The 16299-nt window shown below is 32.4% G+C and overlaps 1 pseudogene; it reads left to right on the top strand.

The window, feature by feature from the left end:
• Positions 1-5838: 5838 nt before the first annotated feature.
• LOC114099609 (eukaryotic translation initiation factor 4E pseudogene) lies at positions 5839-7144 on the top strand (annotated as a pseudogene).
• Positions 7145-16299: the final 9155 nt, after the last annotated feature.

Here is a 16299-nt window from a genome sequence, read left to right on the forward strand (position 1 = left end):
TGTGGAAAGCAGTATGGAGATTCCTCAGAAAACTTGGAATGAAACCACCATTTGACCCAGTTATTCTAATCCTTGGTTTGTACCCAAAGGACTTAAAATCAGCATACTACAGTACAGTCACACAAATGTTTATAGCAGTTCAGTTCACAATAGCTAAGCCATGGAACCAACCTAGTACCTTTCAACAGATAAATGGGTAAAGAAAATGTGGTATATGGGATATACACAATGGAATATCATTTGACCTTAATGAAGAATGAAATTATGGCATTTGCAGGTAAATAGACAGAACTGGAGAATATCATGCAGAGTGAAGTAAGCCAATCAAAAAATATGTTTTCTCTGATATGCAGTTGCTAATTCACAATAAGGGGTTAGGGAAGAATAGAAGTACTTTAGATTAGAAAAAGAGAATGAAAGGGAGGGGGAATGATAATAGGAAAAATATTAGAATAGATCAGACATTACTGCTCTATGTATATGTATGATTACATGGCTAATGTAATTCTACATCATATACAACTAGAAGAATGAGAAGTTATACTCCATATATGTATGTCAAAATATATTCTACCATCCTGTAAAATTAATAAGAACAAGAGTAACAAAAAAAGATCAGTTTGAGCAACATAGCGAGACTCTATCTCAAAACAAAACTGAACAAAACAAATCAACTACAGATTATGAAAAATATTTCATTTTAAAAAATCACTTCACATAAGTGCCTAATTCAGTCCTTCACAATTAAATAATACACATTCAAATGTTCAAACATTTACTGAATAAAGGCAGAAGGGACAATGTAGGTATAACCTTCATCATAATTTTTCTGACTGTATACCTATTATACTTGTTTATGGAATGAAGAATATATTAAGCATTATATACTGCTTCTGTCCACCTTTTGCCTTTGCCATATTTTGTGAATATGTGAGGACAATGTTGTTTTTGTTCTTGGTTTTTTTTTCTTCCATTTGTCCAAGCAGTTGCCATTGTACTTTCCAAAAGAAATTTCCCTGAGGAGCTTCCAATTAGCTAAGGACCATATAACCAACTTTTATATTCTATTGCATTTCCTTTAAATATTAATTAATGACTATAATTATCTAATTATGTTAGGTTGTAGACAATGTTAAGAAGATGCAGAAAGATCTAATCATACTAAATAGGATCACTATGAAATTAAGAAATTTTGTTTTACTATAACCATAATACTCAATTTAGTGGAGTGGATTATTGAGAGGATAATATGAATTCAAATCATTACTTCCTATCATAAAGTATTTTTTTCCCAAACTGTGATACTTTGTTTTCCTTTCTTTCTATTTCTTTTTTAATCTTATTTTTGATACTAGGTATTTAATCCAGGAATGCTTTAAATCTGAAATACATTTCCAGCCCTTTTTATCTATTATTTTGACACAGGGTCTTACTAAGTTACTGATGACTTTTTTCTTAAGTTAGTTTACCTCATTGGATTAAATCAAGTGATATGTTTATAAATACTCTTTATGGTTTGAAATCTGTTGTTTAAGAAATAATATTAGAAAAACAATTATGCACAGCTGGAAAAGTTGAACATGACTTTTGGTATGACTGAAACTTTTTCTCTTTAAAAAACTTAGGAAAACATACTTAAGGAATGTTAAAAAGGTAATGAAGCACATTAACTCACATCACTTACTCTATAATTTGAGGGATTTAAAATGGGTCATTAACTGTAATTTGACAATGCTGCTTTCAGTGGGGAAAAAAAAACAGAAATGTTATTACAAAGCTTAATATTGTATTCCACTAGAAAATGTATAGTTATCACACTAATAAAAGCATGTAAAAGGTTTTTCTTCTTTTTACTGTGAAATTTAATTATATATGGCATCTTTCATAAAAAGTAAAAGTGAGTTTTTAGGCGATTGATACTTTTAGTTCAGTACACTTCATCTATAACATCAATTTTCTATTATTTGAAATTATATTATTAATTGAAAGCTACACGTATTCAGTTGTAATTGCTGGGGAAAATACTCATGTTTCTAAAGTCTACTTCTATCAAGGGTTGATCCCAAAATGAAGTTGTCATTTTTAGCTAAAGTATTTTATTAGAACTCATCCAAGTGATGACTATACCATTCAGTAATTCACTTTAAAGAAAAACATCATGTAGCTTTATATAAAATAAACATTTTAAATGAAATATTTATTTGAAGAACATTCCAACAGAGTAAATCTCATTTTGTATTTATAAGTAATGATTAAAAGTTATTCACACTTGAAATTAATTCATTATTATTCAGATCTATAGCTGAATCCGGAAAACTTATTTCATCGTGATGACCAAGAGTCAATCTTATAGTAGATATGTAGTATATAATTGCACTGAGTCTTAATTTGTATTTATCTATGTACTCTGAGATTCAACATCCTTTTATATATTTCTGTAGCCATTTGAATATCTTTTTCTGTGACATACCTGTTCAAAGTTTTTATAAGATCTATAATTTCTAATAAACATTATAAATGTATAAAAATGTATGCATTTAGGATCAGTATATATCTTTTAAAATATTGTAGCTTTCTACTTCCCTCTCAGTACTATTTTTTGGTGACTTGAAATTTCACTTCTATGTTTTGATTAATCCTCCTTTTTTTGTACTTGGAAAACAGTCTTTGTTTTTCCTATATTTAGGAAGATAATTTTCTAAATTACTGTTTTTGTCAGCTTTTCTGCTTCCATGGTCAAAAGAGCTGTCAAGAACAATTAGAGTAAGAAAAATTTGTTTTGGGTCTCATGGTTTCAGAGGTCTTATGCCGCAGTCTGGCTGCAGCAAAATAACTGGGGGGGGGGGGGGTGACGAGCAACTTGTGTACATTGATACAGCAGGAGTGGGAGCCGTTTATTGTAGGACAGGAGGGGTATATATACATTCCACACAGCTTATCTTAATTAACATAAACTAGATACAGCAGTCAACCAACAAGGAATCTCCACACTTAATGGCTCGCTGGCGTTACTTCACAAACCACTCCCTCTGGCAAAATGCCAGGCGCCATCTTGACTTGTTTACAGACCCTAACAGTCTTAGTCCACAGATGGTCAACTTTATTCTTTGGGGCCTGAGATGAGGCAGAATATCATGGTGGAAGAGTATGGTAGAGGACATAGGCTCAGGACATAATCAGAAAGCAGAAGAGAGGGGAGCACTCCGCACCAGGATAAAATATGCACTCTAAAGGTATGCTCCCAGTAACCCACCTCCTCCAACCACACCCTACCTGCCTACAGTTACCACCAAATTCATCCCTATGATGGGATTAATGCATGGATCAGGCTAAATCTCTTATAACCCAATCATCTCATTTCTGAACTTTCTTGCATTGTCTCACACATGAGCTTTTGGTGAACACCTAATATCTAAATTATAACAAATAACATGTAGAAGAGTTTGGGTGTGTTGTAGGTGTTATTCTCTGCAGTACCTTAATGAGTTATGTAGGAAGCAATAAGAAAAATACATGGAAATTATTATCATGTCATTCATCAAATCCAGAGGTTCTTAGGTTAACTTCTCTCTTCACCTCTCACAATGTTTTGTACTTGTTTATTGACTATAACTAAGTTATTTTACTTGATAGGAGGTGGGTGGAAAAGATAATCTATCTTGGTAGAGCTAGAAATCCTGAACTCTTCCTTAAAATCATTTTTCTTTTCTTTTTCTCTATTATTTGTAAGTATTATATGTCACTGAAATATTGAAACTTATTGACCTGTCTTCTAAGGATGTGTTTTGCAAATATTCCTTTCTTCATATTTATCATAAAATGCACATAATTTTTCATACTTTGATGTTAAATGTTAGCAGTAAAATGACCATACTTACTTTCTAAGACTTTGCTGTGATATATATGAGCTATAGTTTGGATCTTAAATGTCCCCTGCAGGTCCATATGTTAAAAGATTGTTTCTCAGCTTGGCATTATTGAAAGGCAGTGCAAATATTTTAAAAGATGGAACCTAGGTGGATATTTTAAGTCATTGGGTCATGCTACCATGATGATAGAAGCTTACTCTATCATGCACTCTCCACCATGACATATTGCTTCACCTCAGGCCTAAAATCAATGAGGCCAACTGATAATGAATTGAAACCTCCAAAACTGATACCAAATAGAATTTTACCTTTATAAGTTGATTATCTCAAATGTTTTGTTTTAGTAACAGAAACCTAACAAAATGTGCATATTAGTTTTAGAATTAACTTGCTTGTAATGAATGTAATATGCTGTATATTAAAACTCACATTCTATATTTTAAAAATTAATTGTATTTTTATATAAAAATACATAATTTAATGAGCACCTTTAGCATGATATGACAATTTTGCAAAATAAAATTATGTATTTTCCATAAGAAGAAACCAATTGTTTCTTTTTACTCCTACAAAAAAGTTGATGCTGTACATCTCTACTCAGTTATAGGAGACACTTCACAGAGGAGAACTTTTCTCTGTCTACTAACAAGCAAAATAGTTAAGAGTAATGGAATACTAAGAACAGATGTTTCAGTACTCATTCAAAGACCTGATCATTTAATTTCCATCTGGTCAGAAACAATACACTGAAGACTGACTATTGCTTCTCTCCAGGGAAAGTAACCATTAAAGATAGACAATGGATTAAGAATATACCATATCAATCAGTGATGATTAGTTTAATTTTATTAAGAGTTAAATGGCACTTAATTTATATAATAGTATAATGGCAAATATCACACAGGATTTATTTGACGAGGTCAGGTTCTTTACTGATAAATTTCTACATGATAGAATTCAATGCTGGAGAATTATGCTTGACTGCCAAGCCATCTGTTTTCAGATCAACATATGATAATTGAGTAATGGAAATTTTAAAATAGATAATCCAGCTGTTCTACATTTGTCCTTTTTGACCAGAAGTTAAATTATTATTTTATATATCTACACAATCACATTTGTTTCCACTGGAGAGTGACCTTGTAGATGGTAGTATCTTCAGTAATTAGGTGATATGAGATTGTGTTTATAAAAATTTTGTATTCATAGTAGGACAAACACACCAGTGGCACAGATATAAACCTAGAAGCAATCCATTTTTAAATCATTCAGTATTCTGGAGCCATTAGCAATATCTAATGCCTATACATAATTTGACAGCAAAGGGAAGTTCTCAATTGTTATAATGGCAGTATATAGACAACCATTATGTTATATGTCATACCTGCTTATTTTTCCTGGGCTTGTATTTAGCATGTGATGAATATGAAAAAGAAGGAGTATTGCTTTTTGAAAGAATTTTCTATGAGATAATGGTAATAAAATGTTTAAATGATGAAACCTTTCTGTGATAATAAACTCAGAGCGATATTACCGTTAGTCATTAAGAAAATGTAAATCAAAACTATGAGATAATACTTAACATTCATAAGGATGAATAATCAAAATAACAGAGAATAACAAGTGTTGACGAGGACAAGGAGAAACTGAAGCCCTTGTACATTGCTGTTGGTGATTTAAAATAGTGTCACCATCTTCACAAATAACTGGGCAAGACCTCAAATTGTCATATATGAAGTTACTATGTGACACAGCAATACTATATTTACATGTATACCCAAGTTGATGTATGTAAGTGAAAACATACATACACACAGAAACCTTAAGACAAATGTGTATAGCGGCATTATTTATAGAAAAAATTGAAACAACCAGGTGTTCAATAGTTGAATGGATAAATGACATGTGGTATGCCTACACGGAGAATAGTAACTCACAATAAGAAATAAGGTAGAGAGATCGATCTAAGATGGCGACTGTGGAACCGGAAACCACCCTACTCCTAATCCCCTGCCTACAGAAGAGGAGAAAACAGAATCTAATCAGGAGGTTGCTAACCCAGAACACTATATAAAACATCCTCTACAGAACAGATGGGCACTCTGGTTTTTTAAAAATGATAAAAGTAAAACTTGGCAAGCAAACCTTCGACTGATCTCTAAGTTTGATACTGTTGAAGACTTTTGGGCTCTATACAACCATATCCAGTTGTCTAGTAATTTAATGCCTGGCTGTGACTACTCACTTTTTAAGGATGGTATTGAGCCTATGTGGGAAGATGAGAAAAACAAATGGGGCGGAAGATGGCTCATTACATTGAACAAACAGCAGAGACGAAGTGACCTCGATCGTTTTTGGCTACAGACACTGCTGTGCCTTATTGGAGAATCTTTTGATGACTACAGTGATGATGTATGTGGAGCTGTTGTTAATGTTAGAGCTAAAGGTGATAAGATAGCAATATGGACTACTGAATGTGAAAACAGAGAGGCTGTTACACATATAGGGAGAGTATACAAGGAAAGGTTAGGACTTCCTCCAAAGATAGTGATTGGTTATCAGTCCCATGCAGACACAGCTACTAACAGCGGCTCCACCACTAAAAATAGGTTTGTTGTTTAAGAAGACACCTTCTGAGTATTCTCATAGGAGACTGCGTCAAACAATCGAGATTTGGGAGCTGAACCAAAGCCTCTTCAAAAGCAGAGTGGACTGCATTTAAATTTGATTCCATCTAAATGTTACTCAGATATAAGAGAAGTCTCATTCGCCTTTGTCTTGTACTTCTGTGTTCATTTTTTTTTTTAATTTTTATTATAGTGTCCACTATCCCAATCAAAGAATTACAGTCCACATCATCCCCAGAATCCATAAATGTGTTCCTGGCCCACTCTGTATTAGCTTAGTAGAATTACCATTACAAACAAGTTTTACCCATCCACAATATTCAAAAGAACTTGCATTTCTATACCTTAATAGGAAAAAAATTGAGTTTATGTTCCATTGTATGCAGGGGCATATTTTGCTGGTTTGAAAGAGTATGATGCATACAGTTTTCTAGCAATTTTCTTTGTTTCTTTTGACAGCATTATCTTTGCTGTACTCTTGCTGATGGCTGCTAGATTTTAATTTATTTGTTTCCCTACTTGATAACATTAGTGATACTGATTTCAGTTTTCCATTTGTTTTGCTTTTGTTTTTCCTCATGTAACATTGGTGAAGGATCCAGGAATATGACACAAAGGTGGAATAAACATTAATTTTGTGCAAAAAAAAAAAAAAGAAAGAAGGTAGAATTCAAGGTAATTAAGGAGAAACCCACCAAATTGCTAGGAAAAAGAAGTCAGCCACAAAAATCCACATATTGCATGATGCCATTTATATAAAATGTCTAGAATAAGTAAGTCTAAAGAAATAGAAAGTGAATCACGAGTTTCCTAGGGCTTGAGGTTGGGGAAGGAGAATATGGAAGTTGGCTGCTAATCATTATGATGTTTCTTTGGTGATAAAGATTTTTTAAAATTATCTTGAAAAGACATGTGCCCAACCCTGAATATATTAAAACACTAAATTGTACACTTTTTTGAGAGAGAATTTTTTAATATTTATTTATTTTTTTTTAGTTTTCGGTGGACACAACATCTTTATTTTATTTGTATGTGGTGCTAAGGATCGAACCCAGTGCCCCACGCATGCCAGGAGGGTGCACTACCACTTGAGCTACATCCCCATTTTATGGTATGCAAGGTATAGCTCAATTATGGCTCTTGAAAAATGAAAGGACACTATCAACTAAATAATGAAAATGAATTTGATTGATTATCAAAATTTCTTAAAATATATTCTACCTTTTAAATGTTTATAATTTGAAAGAGTCTGCCCAAAGACCAAGGAGTGTTTAGAGATATGGTTGGGCTCTGCTGTTTAATGTTCATACCTTTCTAGCAATTAACAAAAAATTGTACTAACTGTGACTTTTGTACATATATTACAAGTTATCTGATTTATGCTTTTGGACTGATATGTACTGTCCTCATGAATGCTGGCTACCTTATTGGTTTACCACTTCTCAGGTGGCAAATGTATAATATATGTGTAAATATGTTTACACATTTACACAAGTAAATATATTTACTTTTCTAGGTCACCATTCAAAGGACTTATATAATTGATGTATCTTCTCTTATGCTATTTTAAAAAAATTAACAAACAAAATTGTTTATGTTTATGGTATACAACATAATATTTTGATACATTATTGGATGGTCAAATCAAGCTAATGAAAACAAGCATTTCCTCATATACATATTATCTTTTGTGTATGAAGAGGACACTTAAAATCTACTCTTGGCAATTTTTATGTATACAACATGTTGTTATTAACTATTGTTAACATGATGTACAATAAATATACTGAATTTATTTTTTCTAACTGAAGTATTGTAGCCTTTGACCAACATTTCCTTTATTGTCCCATGTTTCAGCCTCTGGTAACCACCTATATTGAAGTCTTATAATTTTATGTGCCTTGGTATCTGCTCCGGTTTGGTTATTTTTTTACTATCCCCCAAGATTTCATGTGTTGAAATTTAATCCACATTGTAAAATATTAAACAGATGGAAAGTTAATCTGACTATGGTGTATAGAGGTGAGGTCTTTGGGTGACAGTTTGGATTTGATAAGACCATCAGTCTGGAGCTCCCATGATTTAATTCTATATGGTTTAAATCATGAACACACAGGCTCTTGCCATATGAAGCCGTGTACCACCTCAGGATTTGGCCAGCAAGCAGATGATATTCAGATGTGGCCCCTTGTCTTTGGACCTCTAAACCATGAGATAAAATGAAACTTTTGTCTTCATACCCTAGCCTCAGGCATTTCTTCATAGTAAGGAAAAATGGACTAACATCATGCCAATTTTTAATGAAATTTTAACTTGCTCATGCTAGATATAGACTCAGTCACCCTGGACATCATACTTAAATGGTTCAAGCCAGTGTCAAAAATATGAACTTAAAGGCATCTGTCCCATCTAGCATGCTGGGCCCCCAACTTCCTGGAAGCTTTCTTTAAACAGATCATCAAATATTTGCTTACAAACTTGAAGTGACCTTTTGGATTTTGAGAGTTTCCTAAAAATTCATTTCTTGAAAATTTGGTCTCAGGATGGCTGCTATTGGGAGGTGGTGGAAACATTAGGACGTGATGTCTGGTAGAAGGCCCCCTGTTCATTAAGAGAATGTCCTTAGAAGGTAGTTCTTATAGGACTCCTTGGTAATTCTCAAGAAGGAATCGTTATAAAAGCCTGAGTTTGGCCACACCCTTGCTTTCTCTGCTCTTAGTTCGAGATGTAATCATTTTCTTGCTCCTGCTAATACAACTGCATTTGCCATCTGCTTCATGAAGTGAAGTAGCCAAGGGGTGGCTGCTGAAACTGTGTTTTGCTATTTGTACTTTAAGCCACCAAAACTGAACTAAGTGAACATCCTCTCTCTACATAAGGTTTACAACCTTAGGTCTTCCTTTGTTATAACATGAAGCTGACAAAGACAGACCCACATCCTATTCTTTTATATATAGAACCAGTTGTCATAAACTCTTCTTTCTCTGCTTGACTCTTCCTTTCTTCCTCACATGACCTGGGCTCAGAAAACTGCACTCATGATCCATTAGATCTCCTTGTCCAGGATCTGTAAATAAGATTCCTGAGCTTTTTTCCTGTTCTGATGGGGCATTGGATTTGTACCTTCCATCTGAAAGACTAGGAGCTGCTCCAGGCCAGGTTTTCCCTAGGACACTAGGAAGAAATACAAGATTGGGCTCCAGGCAGAAGAACAATAATAAGTTAGGCATAAACTGGATGTGGAGCAGAAAAGGGACACAAGGGTGTCAGTATAAATTAAGTTTTCAATGTGGGAGATTAGCAGGTTGGTCAACTATGCTTTAGGCTTCCTGCAAGGCAAAAAAATGACCCTTTCATGTCCAATTCTCCTTCATTTCCTCTTAGGAATTTAGTTGGGAACTCTCAAAACACCACCATTCTATTTTATGTTTCAGAGATATTTATTTATGTTTGTCTTTAAATTGGCATAAATTTTACATAAAACATGATATTTTGAAGTACATGTACATTGTAGAATGGCTAAATCCAGCAGTTACCTCACTTAATTATATTTGTGGTGTGAGCAGTCAGCATCCATACTTGTAGTAGTTTTCGAGAATACAACAAATAATCATTAACTGTGCTGTGCAATAGACCTCTTGAAATTATTCCTTCTATTTAATTGTAATTTTATGTCATTCAACCAATGTATCCCACTCCCATTATCATACTTTCTGAGCTTCTACTAACCTTCATTCTACTTTTAACTTCTATGAAATTAACTTTTTAAAAGTTTTACCTATGAGTGACTCATAGTATTTGTCTTTCTGTGCTTGGCACATTTCACTTAGCATAATCGCCTCTAGGTCCATCCATGTTGTCACAAATTACAGGATTTTATTTTTATGGCTGAATATGACTCTTTCTATATAGAACATATATATATATATATATATATATATATATATATATATATATATATATATATATATACACATATGTTTGTGTGTATATAGAACATATTTTATTTAGTCATTCATTGATGGGCACATAGATTGATTCCATATCTTTGCTATTTGGAATAGTGCTGCAATAAACGTGGGAGAGTAGGTGACATTTTGACATACTAATTTCATTTTCTTTGCATTTATACCCGGTAGTTGGATTGCTGGATCTTATGGTCTATTTTTAATTTTTTGAGGACCTTCCACACTGATTTTTTTTTTTTTATTGGAAGTACTAATTTATGCTCCCAACAGCAGTGGGCCAATGTCCCCTTTTCCCACCTTCATTAGGACTTATTGTCTTTATTCTTTTCAATCATAGCCAATCTTACAAGAGTAGAGAGTGAGGGGATCTCTCATTGTGGTTTTGACTTGAATTTCCCTGAAAGTTACTGATTTTTGACCACCTTTTTTCATGCATCTGTTCTATGTCTACTTTTAAGATTTGGCTATTCAGATCTATTACCCATTTTAAAATCTGGTTTCTATTTCTGCTATTAAGTTTTTTGAGCTTCCTTTAAAAATATTTTGGTTTCAAATCTCTAATAGATGTACAGTTGATGAATATTGTCTCCTATTCTGCAGGTTATTTGTTCATTCTACTGACTCTTTGCTGTATAAAAACTTTTTAGTTTGATGTAATCCCATTTGTCTATTTTTGCTTTTGTTGTCTGTGATTTTGATATCATATCCAAAAAATAATTGCCCAGGCCAAAGACATGATGCTTTTCCTTTTTAGGTACTACTATTAGTTTCATAGTTTGCGTCCCCATTTTGTGTACTTGGCAGCTTTGTAAAACATCAGTTGGCTATAAATGCATATATTTTGTTTTCACTACTCTGTATTTATTTTATGCCACTGCCATATTGTTTTATGTACTCTATCTTTGAAGTATATTTTTAAATCAATTGCATGATGCCTCCAGCTTTGCTCTTTTTTCTCATGATTTGCTTTAACTATTTTGATCTTGAGTAGTTCCACATGAATCATATGATTTTTTCCTATTTTTTATAAAAAAATTCTTGGAATTATGATAAAGTTACATTGAATCTTTAAATCATTTTATATAAAATGTTAATAATATTAATCCTTCCGATTCATGAACACAGAATTTCTTTCCATTTGTCTGTCTTCATCAATTTCTTTATCAACATTTATAGTTTTCAATGTATTTATTCACTTCGTCAAATGTATTCCTGAGTATTCTATCTTAATACTTTTATAACTATTGATTTCTTTTTTAAATAGTTTTTTTCTTATTTTATGGAAAAATTATTGACTTTTTAGCGTGATTTTAATATCCTGCAACTTCACTGAACTGTTTGGTAGTTCTAACAGCCTTTTGGCTCAGGCAGTATTTAAATTACCTTGTCTGTTTCTGGGTTCCTGGGAGATACTTTGCCCCTATTCTATCCACAATGACTGAAATATGTCCAACTGAATCTTGAAGTATAAAAATATAAAAATGGATAAAATTATTTGTTAAAACCAAGAGTTATCATTGTAGCTACTTTTGATCATAGTTCTTGAAACATTAGAACCTGATGACATTATTAATGTCATCTCATATGTCTAAGATTCAGCTTTTCTATAAAAATGAATGTATAAGCAGTAAATGAAAATGAAAGAATAGATAAGTCTACATATATTTCATATTCTTTTGATTTGAACATTAATTTTATCTTTCTTTTGTAAAAAGAAACATTTGTAGTTTGTTTGACATGAAACATGTAGCTCATAGGTATAAAATAAAAGAACTGAGTTTTTCAGCACATTTTAATATGACGATTAAAGTTATAAAAGGATTCATCAACCTTCCTTTCTCATGCATATTTAGCCATGAGATGGCAGCATCATATTGCCACTTCATAATTATTTCTGTATTATTTGCTTTGGAATAAAGTAATAAAATTTTGCTCCAAATTGCAAACACACAAATACCGATTAAGTTCTATATTCACATTTAGGTTTTCCTTTATCTTTATATCACATATATAAAGGGCCATTTCTTGCTGAGTATAGGTCACAGTTGAGAAAAATCATCATCATGAAATAATATTATCATAAAAGAGTTGTTATCAAATATTATTCTTAAAAGTAGTTGCATAAAATGCATTTGGAGTTTTAAATATAATTTAAGAATATTGTTTGGTTACTTTTATAATAAATTACAAATAGATTTCATTTTTTGAACAATCCAAATAGCAGCTATCGAGAGTTTTCCTCTACCACAATTAGTCTGTGTCTCTTGTTTTCTCTCCCTCCCTCTGTATTCAATGGCCAAAAATACTCTAGAAAATTCATGTTACCATTTTAACTTTAAATTACATAGCTAATATAAAATAAACACTTCTTTTATGGATAGTATTTTTGTCAATTCCACAAATGTATATGTCATTAACATGTTTACTTTTATCGATTTTCATATATATGGGAGTATTAGACAGGAAAGTATACCAAAACTAACAGGGAAAATTTTTCACACTATTTTTACTATCCTCTAATTTTGTCATCAAATGAGGTGAGCTTTAGGGTATAGTTTAAAAACTCTTTTTTTTTTTTTTTGTAAGGATGCACAATGACATAGAAAGGTAGTAATATACTGAAGATGTTTCAATGTCTGTTTACACTTATGTTTCTATAGCAAAACATTCTTAGAATATTAAGTATTATTAACAGTTTACCTCCTGCTGTTCACAAACAGGACTGTAAAAATTATGATGACTATTTTATACATGCAGAAATTTGAAGTTGGAATAATTTGACATTTGTGTCTATTTGCATATATCTCTCTTTTTCTTTTATCTTTTTATATTTTATTTTTTCATTCTGTTTTTTTTTTCATTTTTCCTTTTCTCTCTTTTTCTCACCTCTCATATTTTTTTTTATTTTTATCTTTTCTCCCTTAATTTCAGTAGTTTTATTGAGCTCTTAGAATTTTGGTAGATTCCAGATTAATTTCTAACAGTGGATTTTCCTTACTCAGTTTAAGGTTGACACATAAAATTAACCATTACATGTAGGACTCAGGTATTAATTTCAGGTATTAATACAAGAGTTTAAAATCAAGATTTTGAAGATACATTTTTACTCTTCTGTTCATTGCAGTATTGTTTATAATAGACATTTAAACTCCACAAATATATATATATATAAAGATGAATGTGACAAATGTCCTATATACACATGCACAATGAATACTATTCAGACATAAAAAGAAGAGAAGATGTCTTGTGCTACATACAACATGGAAGAAGCTTAAGGACAGCATGCCAAGTAAAATTAGACACTTCTGGAAATACAAATACTGCATGATTCCATTTATATGAGATATCTAAATTAGTCAAAGTCATCAAAGCAGGAACTAGGGTGTTGGTTGGTTGTCGAGGTCTCCATGAAAAGGAGGGGAGAAAAGATTTTATTCTCAGTGGGTATAAAGTTGCAGTTTTTCAGAATACAAATTTTTAGTGGTCCGTTGTATAAAATTATATCGCGGGGCAGGGTGATATGTTCCTATAATACCCTCTACTCTGGAAGCAGAAGCAGAAGGATTGAGAGTTTGAGGCCAGCCAGAGAAGTTTAACAAGACCCTAACTTGGAGAAAGAAAGAGAGAAAGAAAGAAAGAAAGAAAGAAAGAAAGAAAGAAAGAAAGAAAGAAAGAAAGAAAGGAAGGAAGGAAGGAGGGAGGGAGGGAGGGAGGGAGGGAGGGAGGGAGGGAAGGAAGGGAGGGAGGGAATCAGATCTCAGGGTATGTATTTTAATCCACAATTCAAAAAAATAGAAAAAAAATTCTGTCTCTTATCCACATACACACACCCCATCACTTTACCAACTGTGTTTTGTTACTTTGCTTAGATTTATATATTGTGCTTTTATATTTGTATGCTCAAGTCTGTCATTTCATTGCGTTTCTGGAATTCCCCAAAAGAAAAAATATTTTTCTGCATCTCTTCCCTCAACCCTTCTCTCTGCTAGATTGCTAATGTAACGCAGGTCAAAACGCTCTGGATTTTTCTCTGTTTCACTTTTTATTCATTTTTTCTTTGTTTATTTTTTGGTAATCCGAGCTCAGTGATCTTTCATAGTGTCTAAACTTTTGCTAACTAACTTAGTTACTCTTTTTCCCTATTTAATATATTTTCTTTTTCCCATCTAAAAATGATTTAGTTCTTTATTCCATTTCTTTTCTCATTAAACTAATAAGTTCCTTTAAATGATTGCACATATTTATACTAAATATTTTAAGTCCCTTTCTAATTTATTTTTTTTGAAATTAAAGGGTTTATTTTATGGAATGATTTTTCTGATGATGGTCTGTTAGATTTCTCTGCTTCTTTGCATGCCCAGTTATTTTAATAAGATGGTAAAAATTGTGAATTTCACATTTTAAGTACAGTATTTTGTATTCTTTAAAAATCGGTGAACTCTACTGAGAGGTGATTAAAGTAGTAGTTGAGAAATTTAATCCTTTTGAGACTTTTTAAAAAAATTTCTCTGGGATAAGGAAAAGTTTCCTTCACTATAGTCCTACTTTAATTCTATCTTTAAGGTGTGACTCTTCTGAAATAGATATAGAATACTCTATATGTTCCCAAAATGAGCCTTCAATTCATGCAGTTGGAAGTTCAATGTTTTCCAGCTCTGGACAAACTCAGGATTACTCATCTAACTGACTGTTCACCAGTAATTTCTACATATCCTAAAATTTCTTCTATATATGGAGGTTTATATTCTGATGAATACTCAAATTGGCTTCTATGGATATTTGTGATGCACCTCCTATGTGTAACTTTGTGTAATCGTTTATCTCTCAAGTACCAGCTGCCCTATCTTCCCCAAATTCCCTTATTTGTTTTTTCAAGTGAATGAGACAAATTCTTCAGCTTCACATACTCAAGGACTGTGACCCTCAGCATTTTCCCTTGTTTTGGTATGGAGTAAAAAAGAAAGGAAAACAAACAAACATGGTTTCTATAATCACATTTTGTGACTGGAAATCCTGGATGTTCTAGGCAGCATTTGACAAGGCTCCCAAGGATTTTCACATAATGATTTCCAAGGTTTTGTTTAATCCCCTCTTCTCAAATGTGTTTTGGGCCTGGTAACTTGCTTCTAACAAACGGCAAAGATGATAGGATTTACCTTCATGGATGCTTTACATAACAAAGTTACATTCATCTAACTGACTTTTTCTTGACCTCTTAATTTGGCCACTTCAATTAAGCCCGTTGAAATGTTGCAAAATAATCTCTAGACTGCCATGTGGCATAGAATTAAAGAAGTCCTTTATCTAATACATTTTGAAAAACCTGGACAATGATTCTATAGTCTTTGGGAAATGAAATTCTGCAAATTACCTCTGAGTGAGCTTAGAAAATGATTCTACCTGTGGCCTGCACCCTGTGTAGCTTTGTGACATATTCTGCAGCAGTGAACCCCACTATGCCATCTGGATTTCTGACTATAGTAACCATGAGATAATAAAACCTCTGTTGTTTTAAGCTGTTAAATTTAGATTGATTGATTATGCAGTCAACAGATAAATAGTACAGGGTTATATTCTTGTTCTTTGAGATGTAGAATCAATTTTCTTGATTTTAATATTTCATGTAGTGTTTATAATTTTAGAGAGGGCAATAAATATTAACATAATATTTATATTTGCTTTAAACAGAAGTCCAAAGTCTTTACAATTTGAAATAAGTAGACTTATTATTTGAATATCAATAGATGTATACTTTCTTTGATACATGATAGTATAAAACGTTAACTGTTACAACATTATGGAATCTACCTTAAAAGTTTCTAAAATTCAACC

This window comes from Marmota flaviventris, chromosome 11 (assembly GCF_047511675.1).
Source record: "Marmota flaviventris isolate mMarFla1 chromosome 11, mMarFla1.hap1, whole genome shotgun sequence".
NCBI lineage: Eukaryota > Metazoa > Chordata > Mammalia > Rodentia > Sciuridae > Marmota > Marmota flaviventris.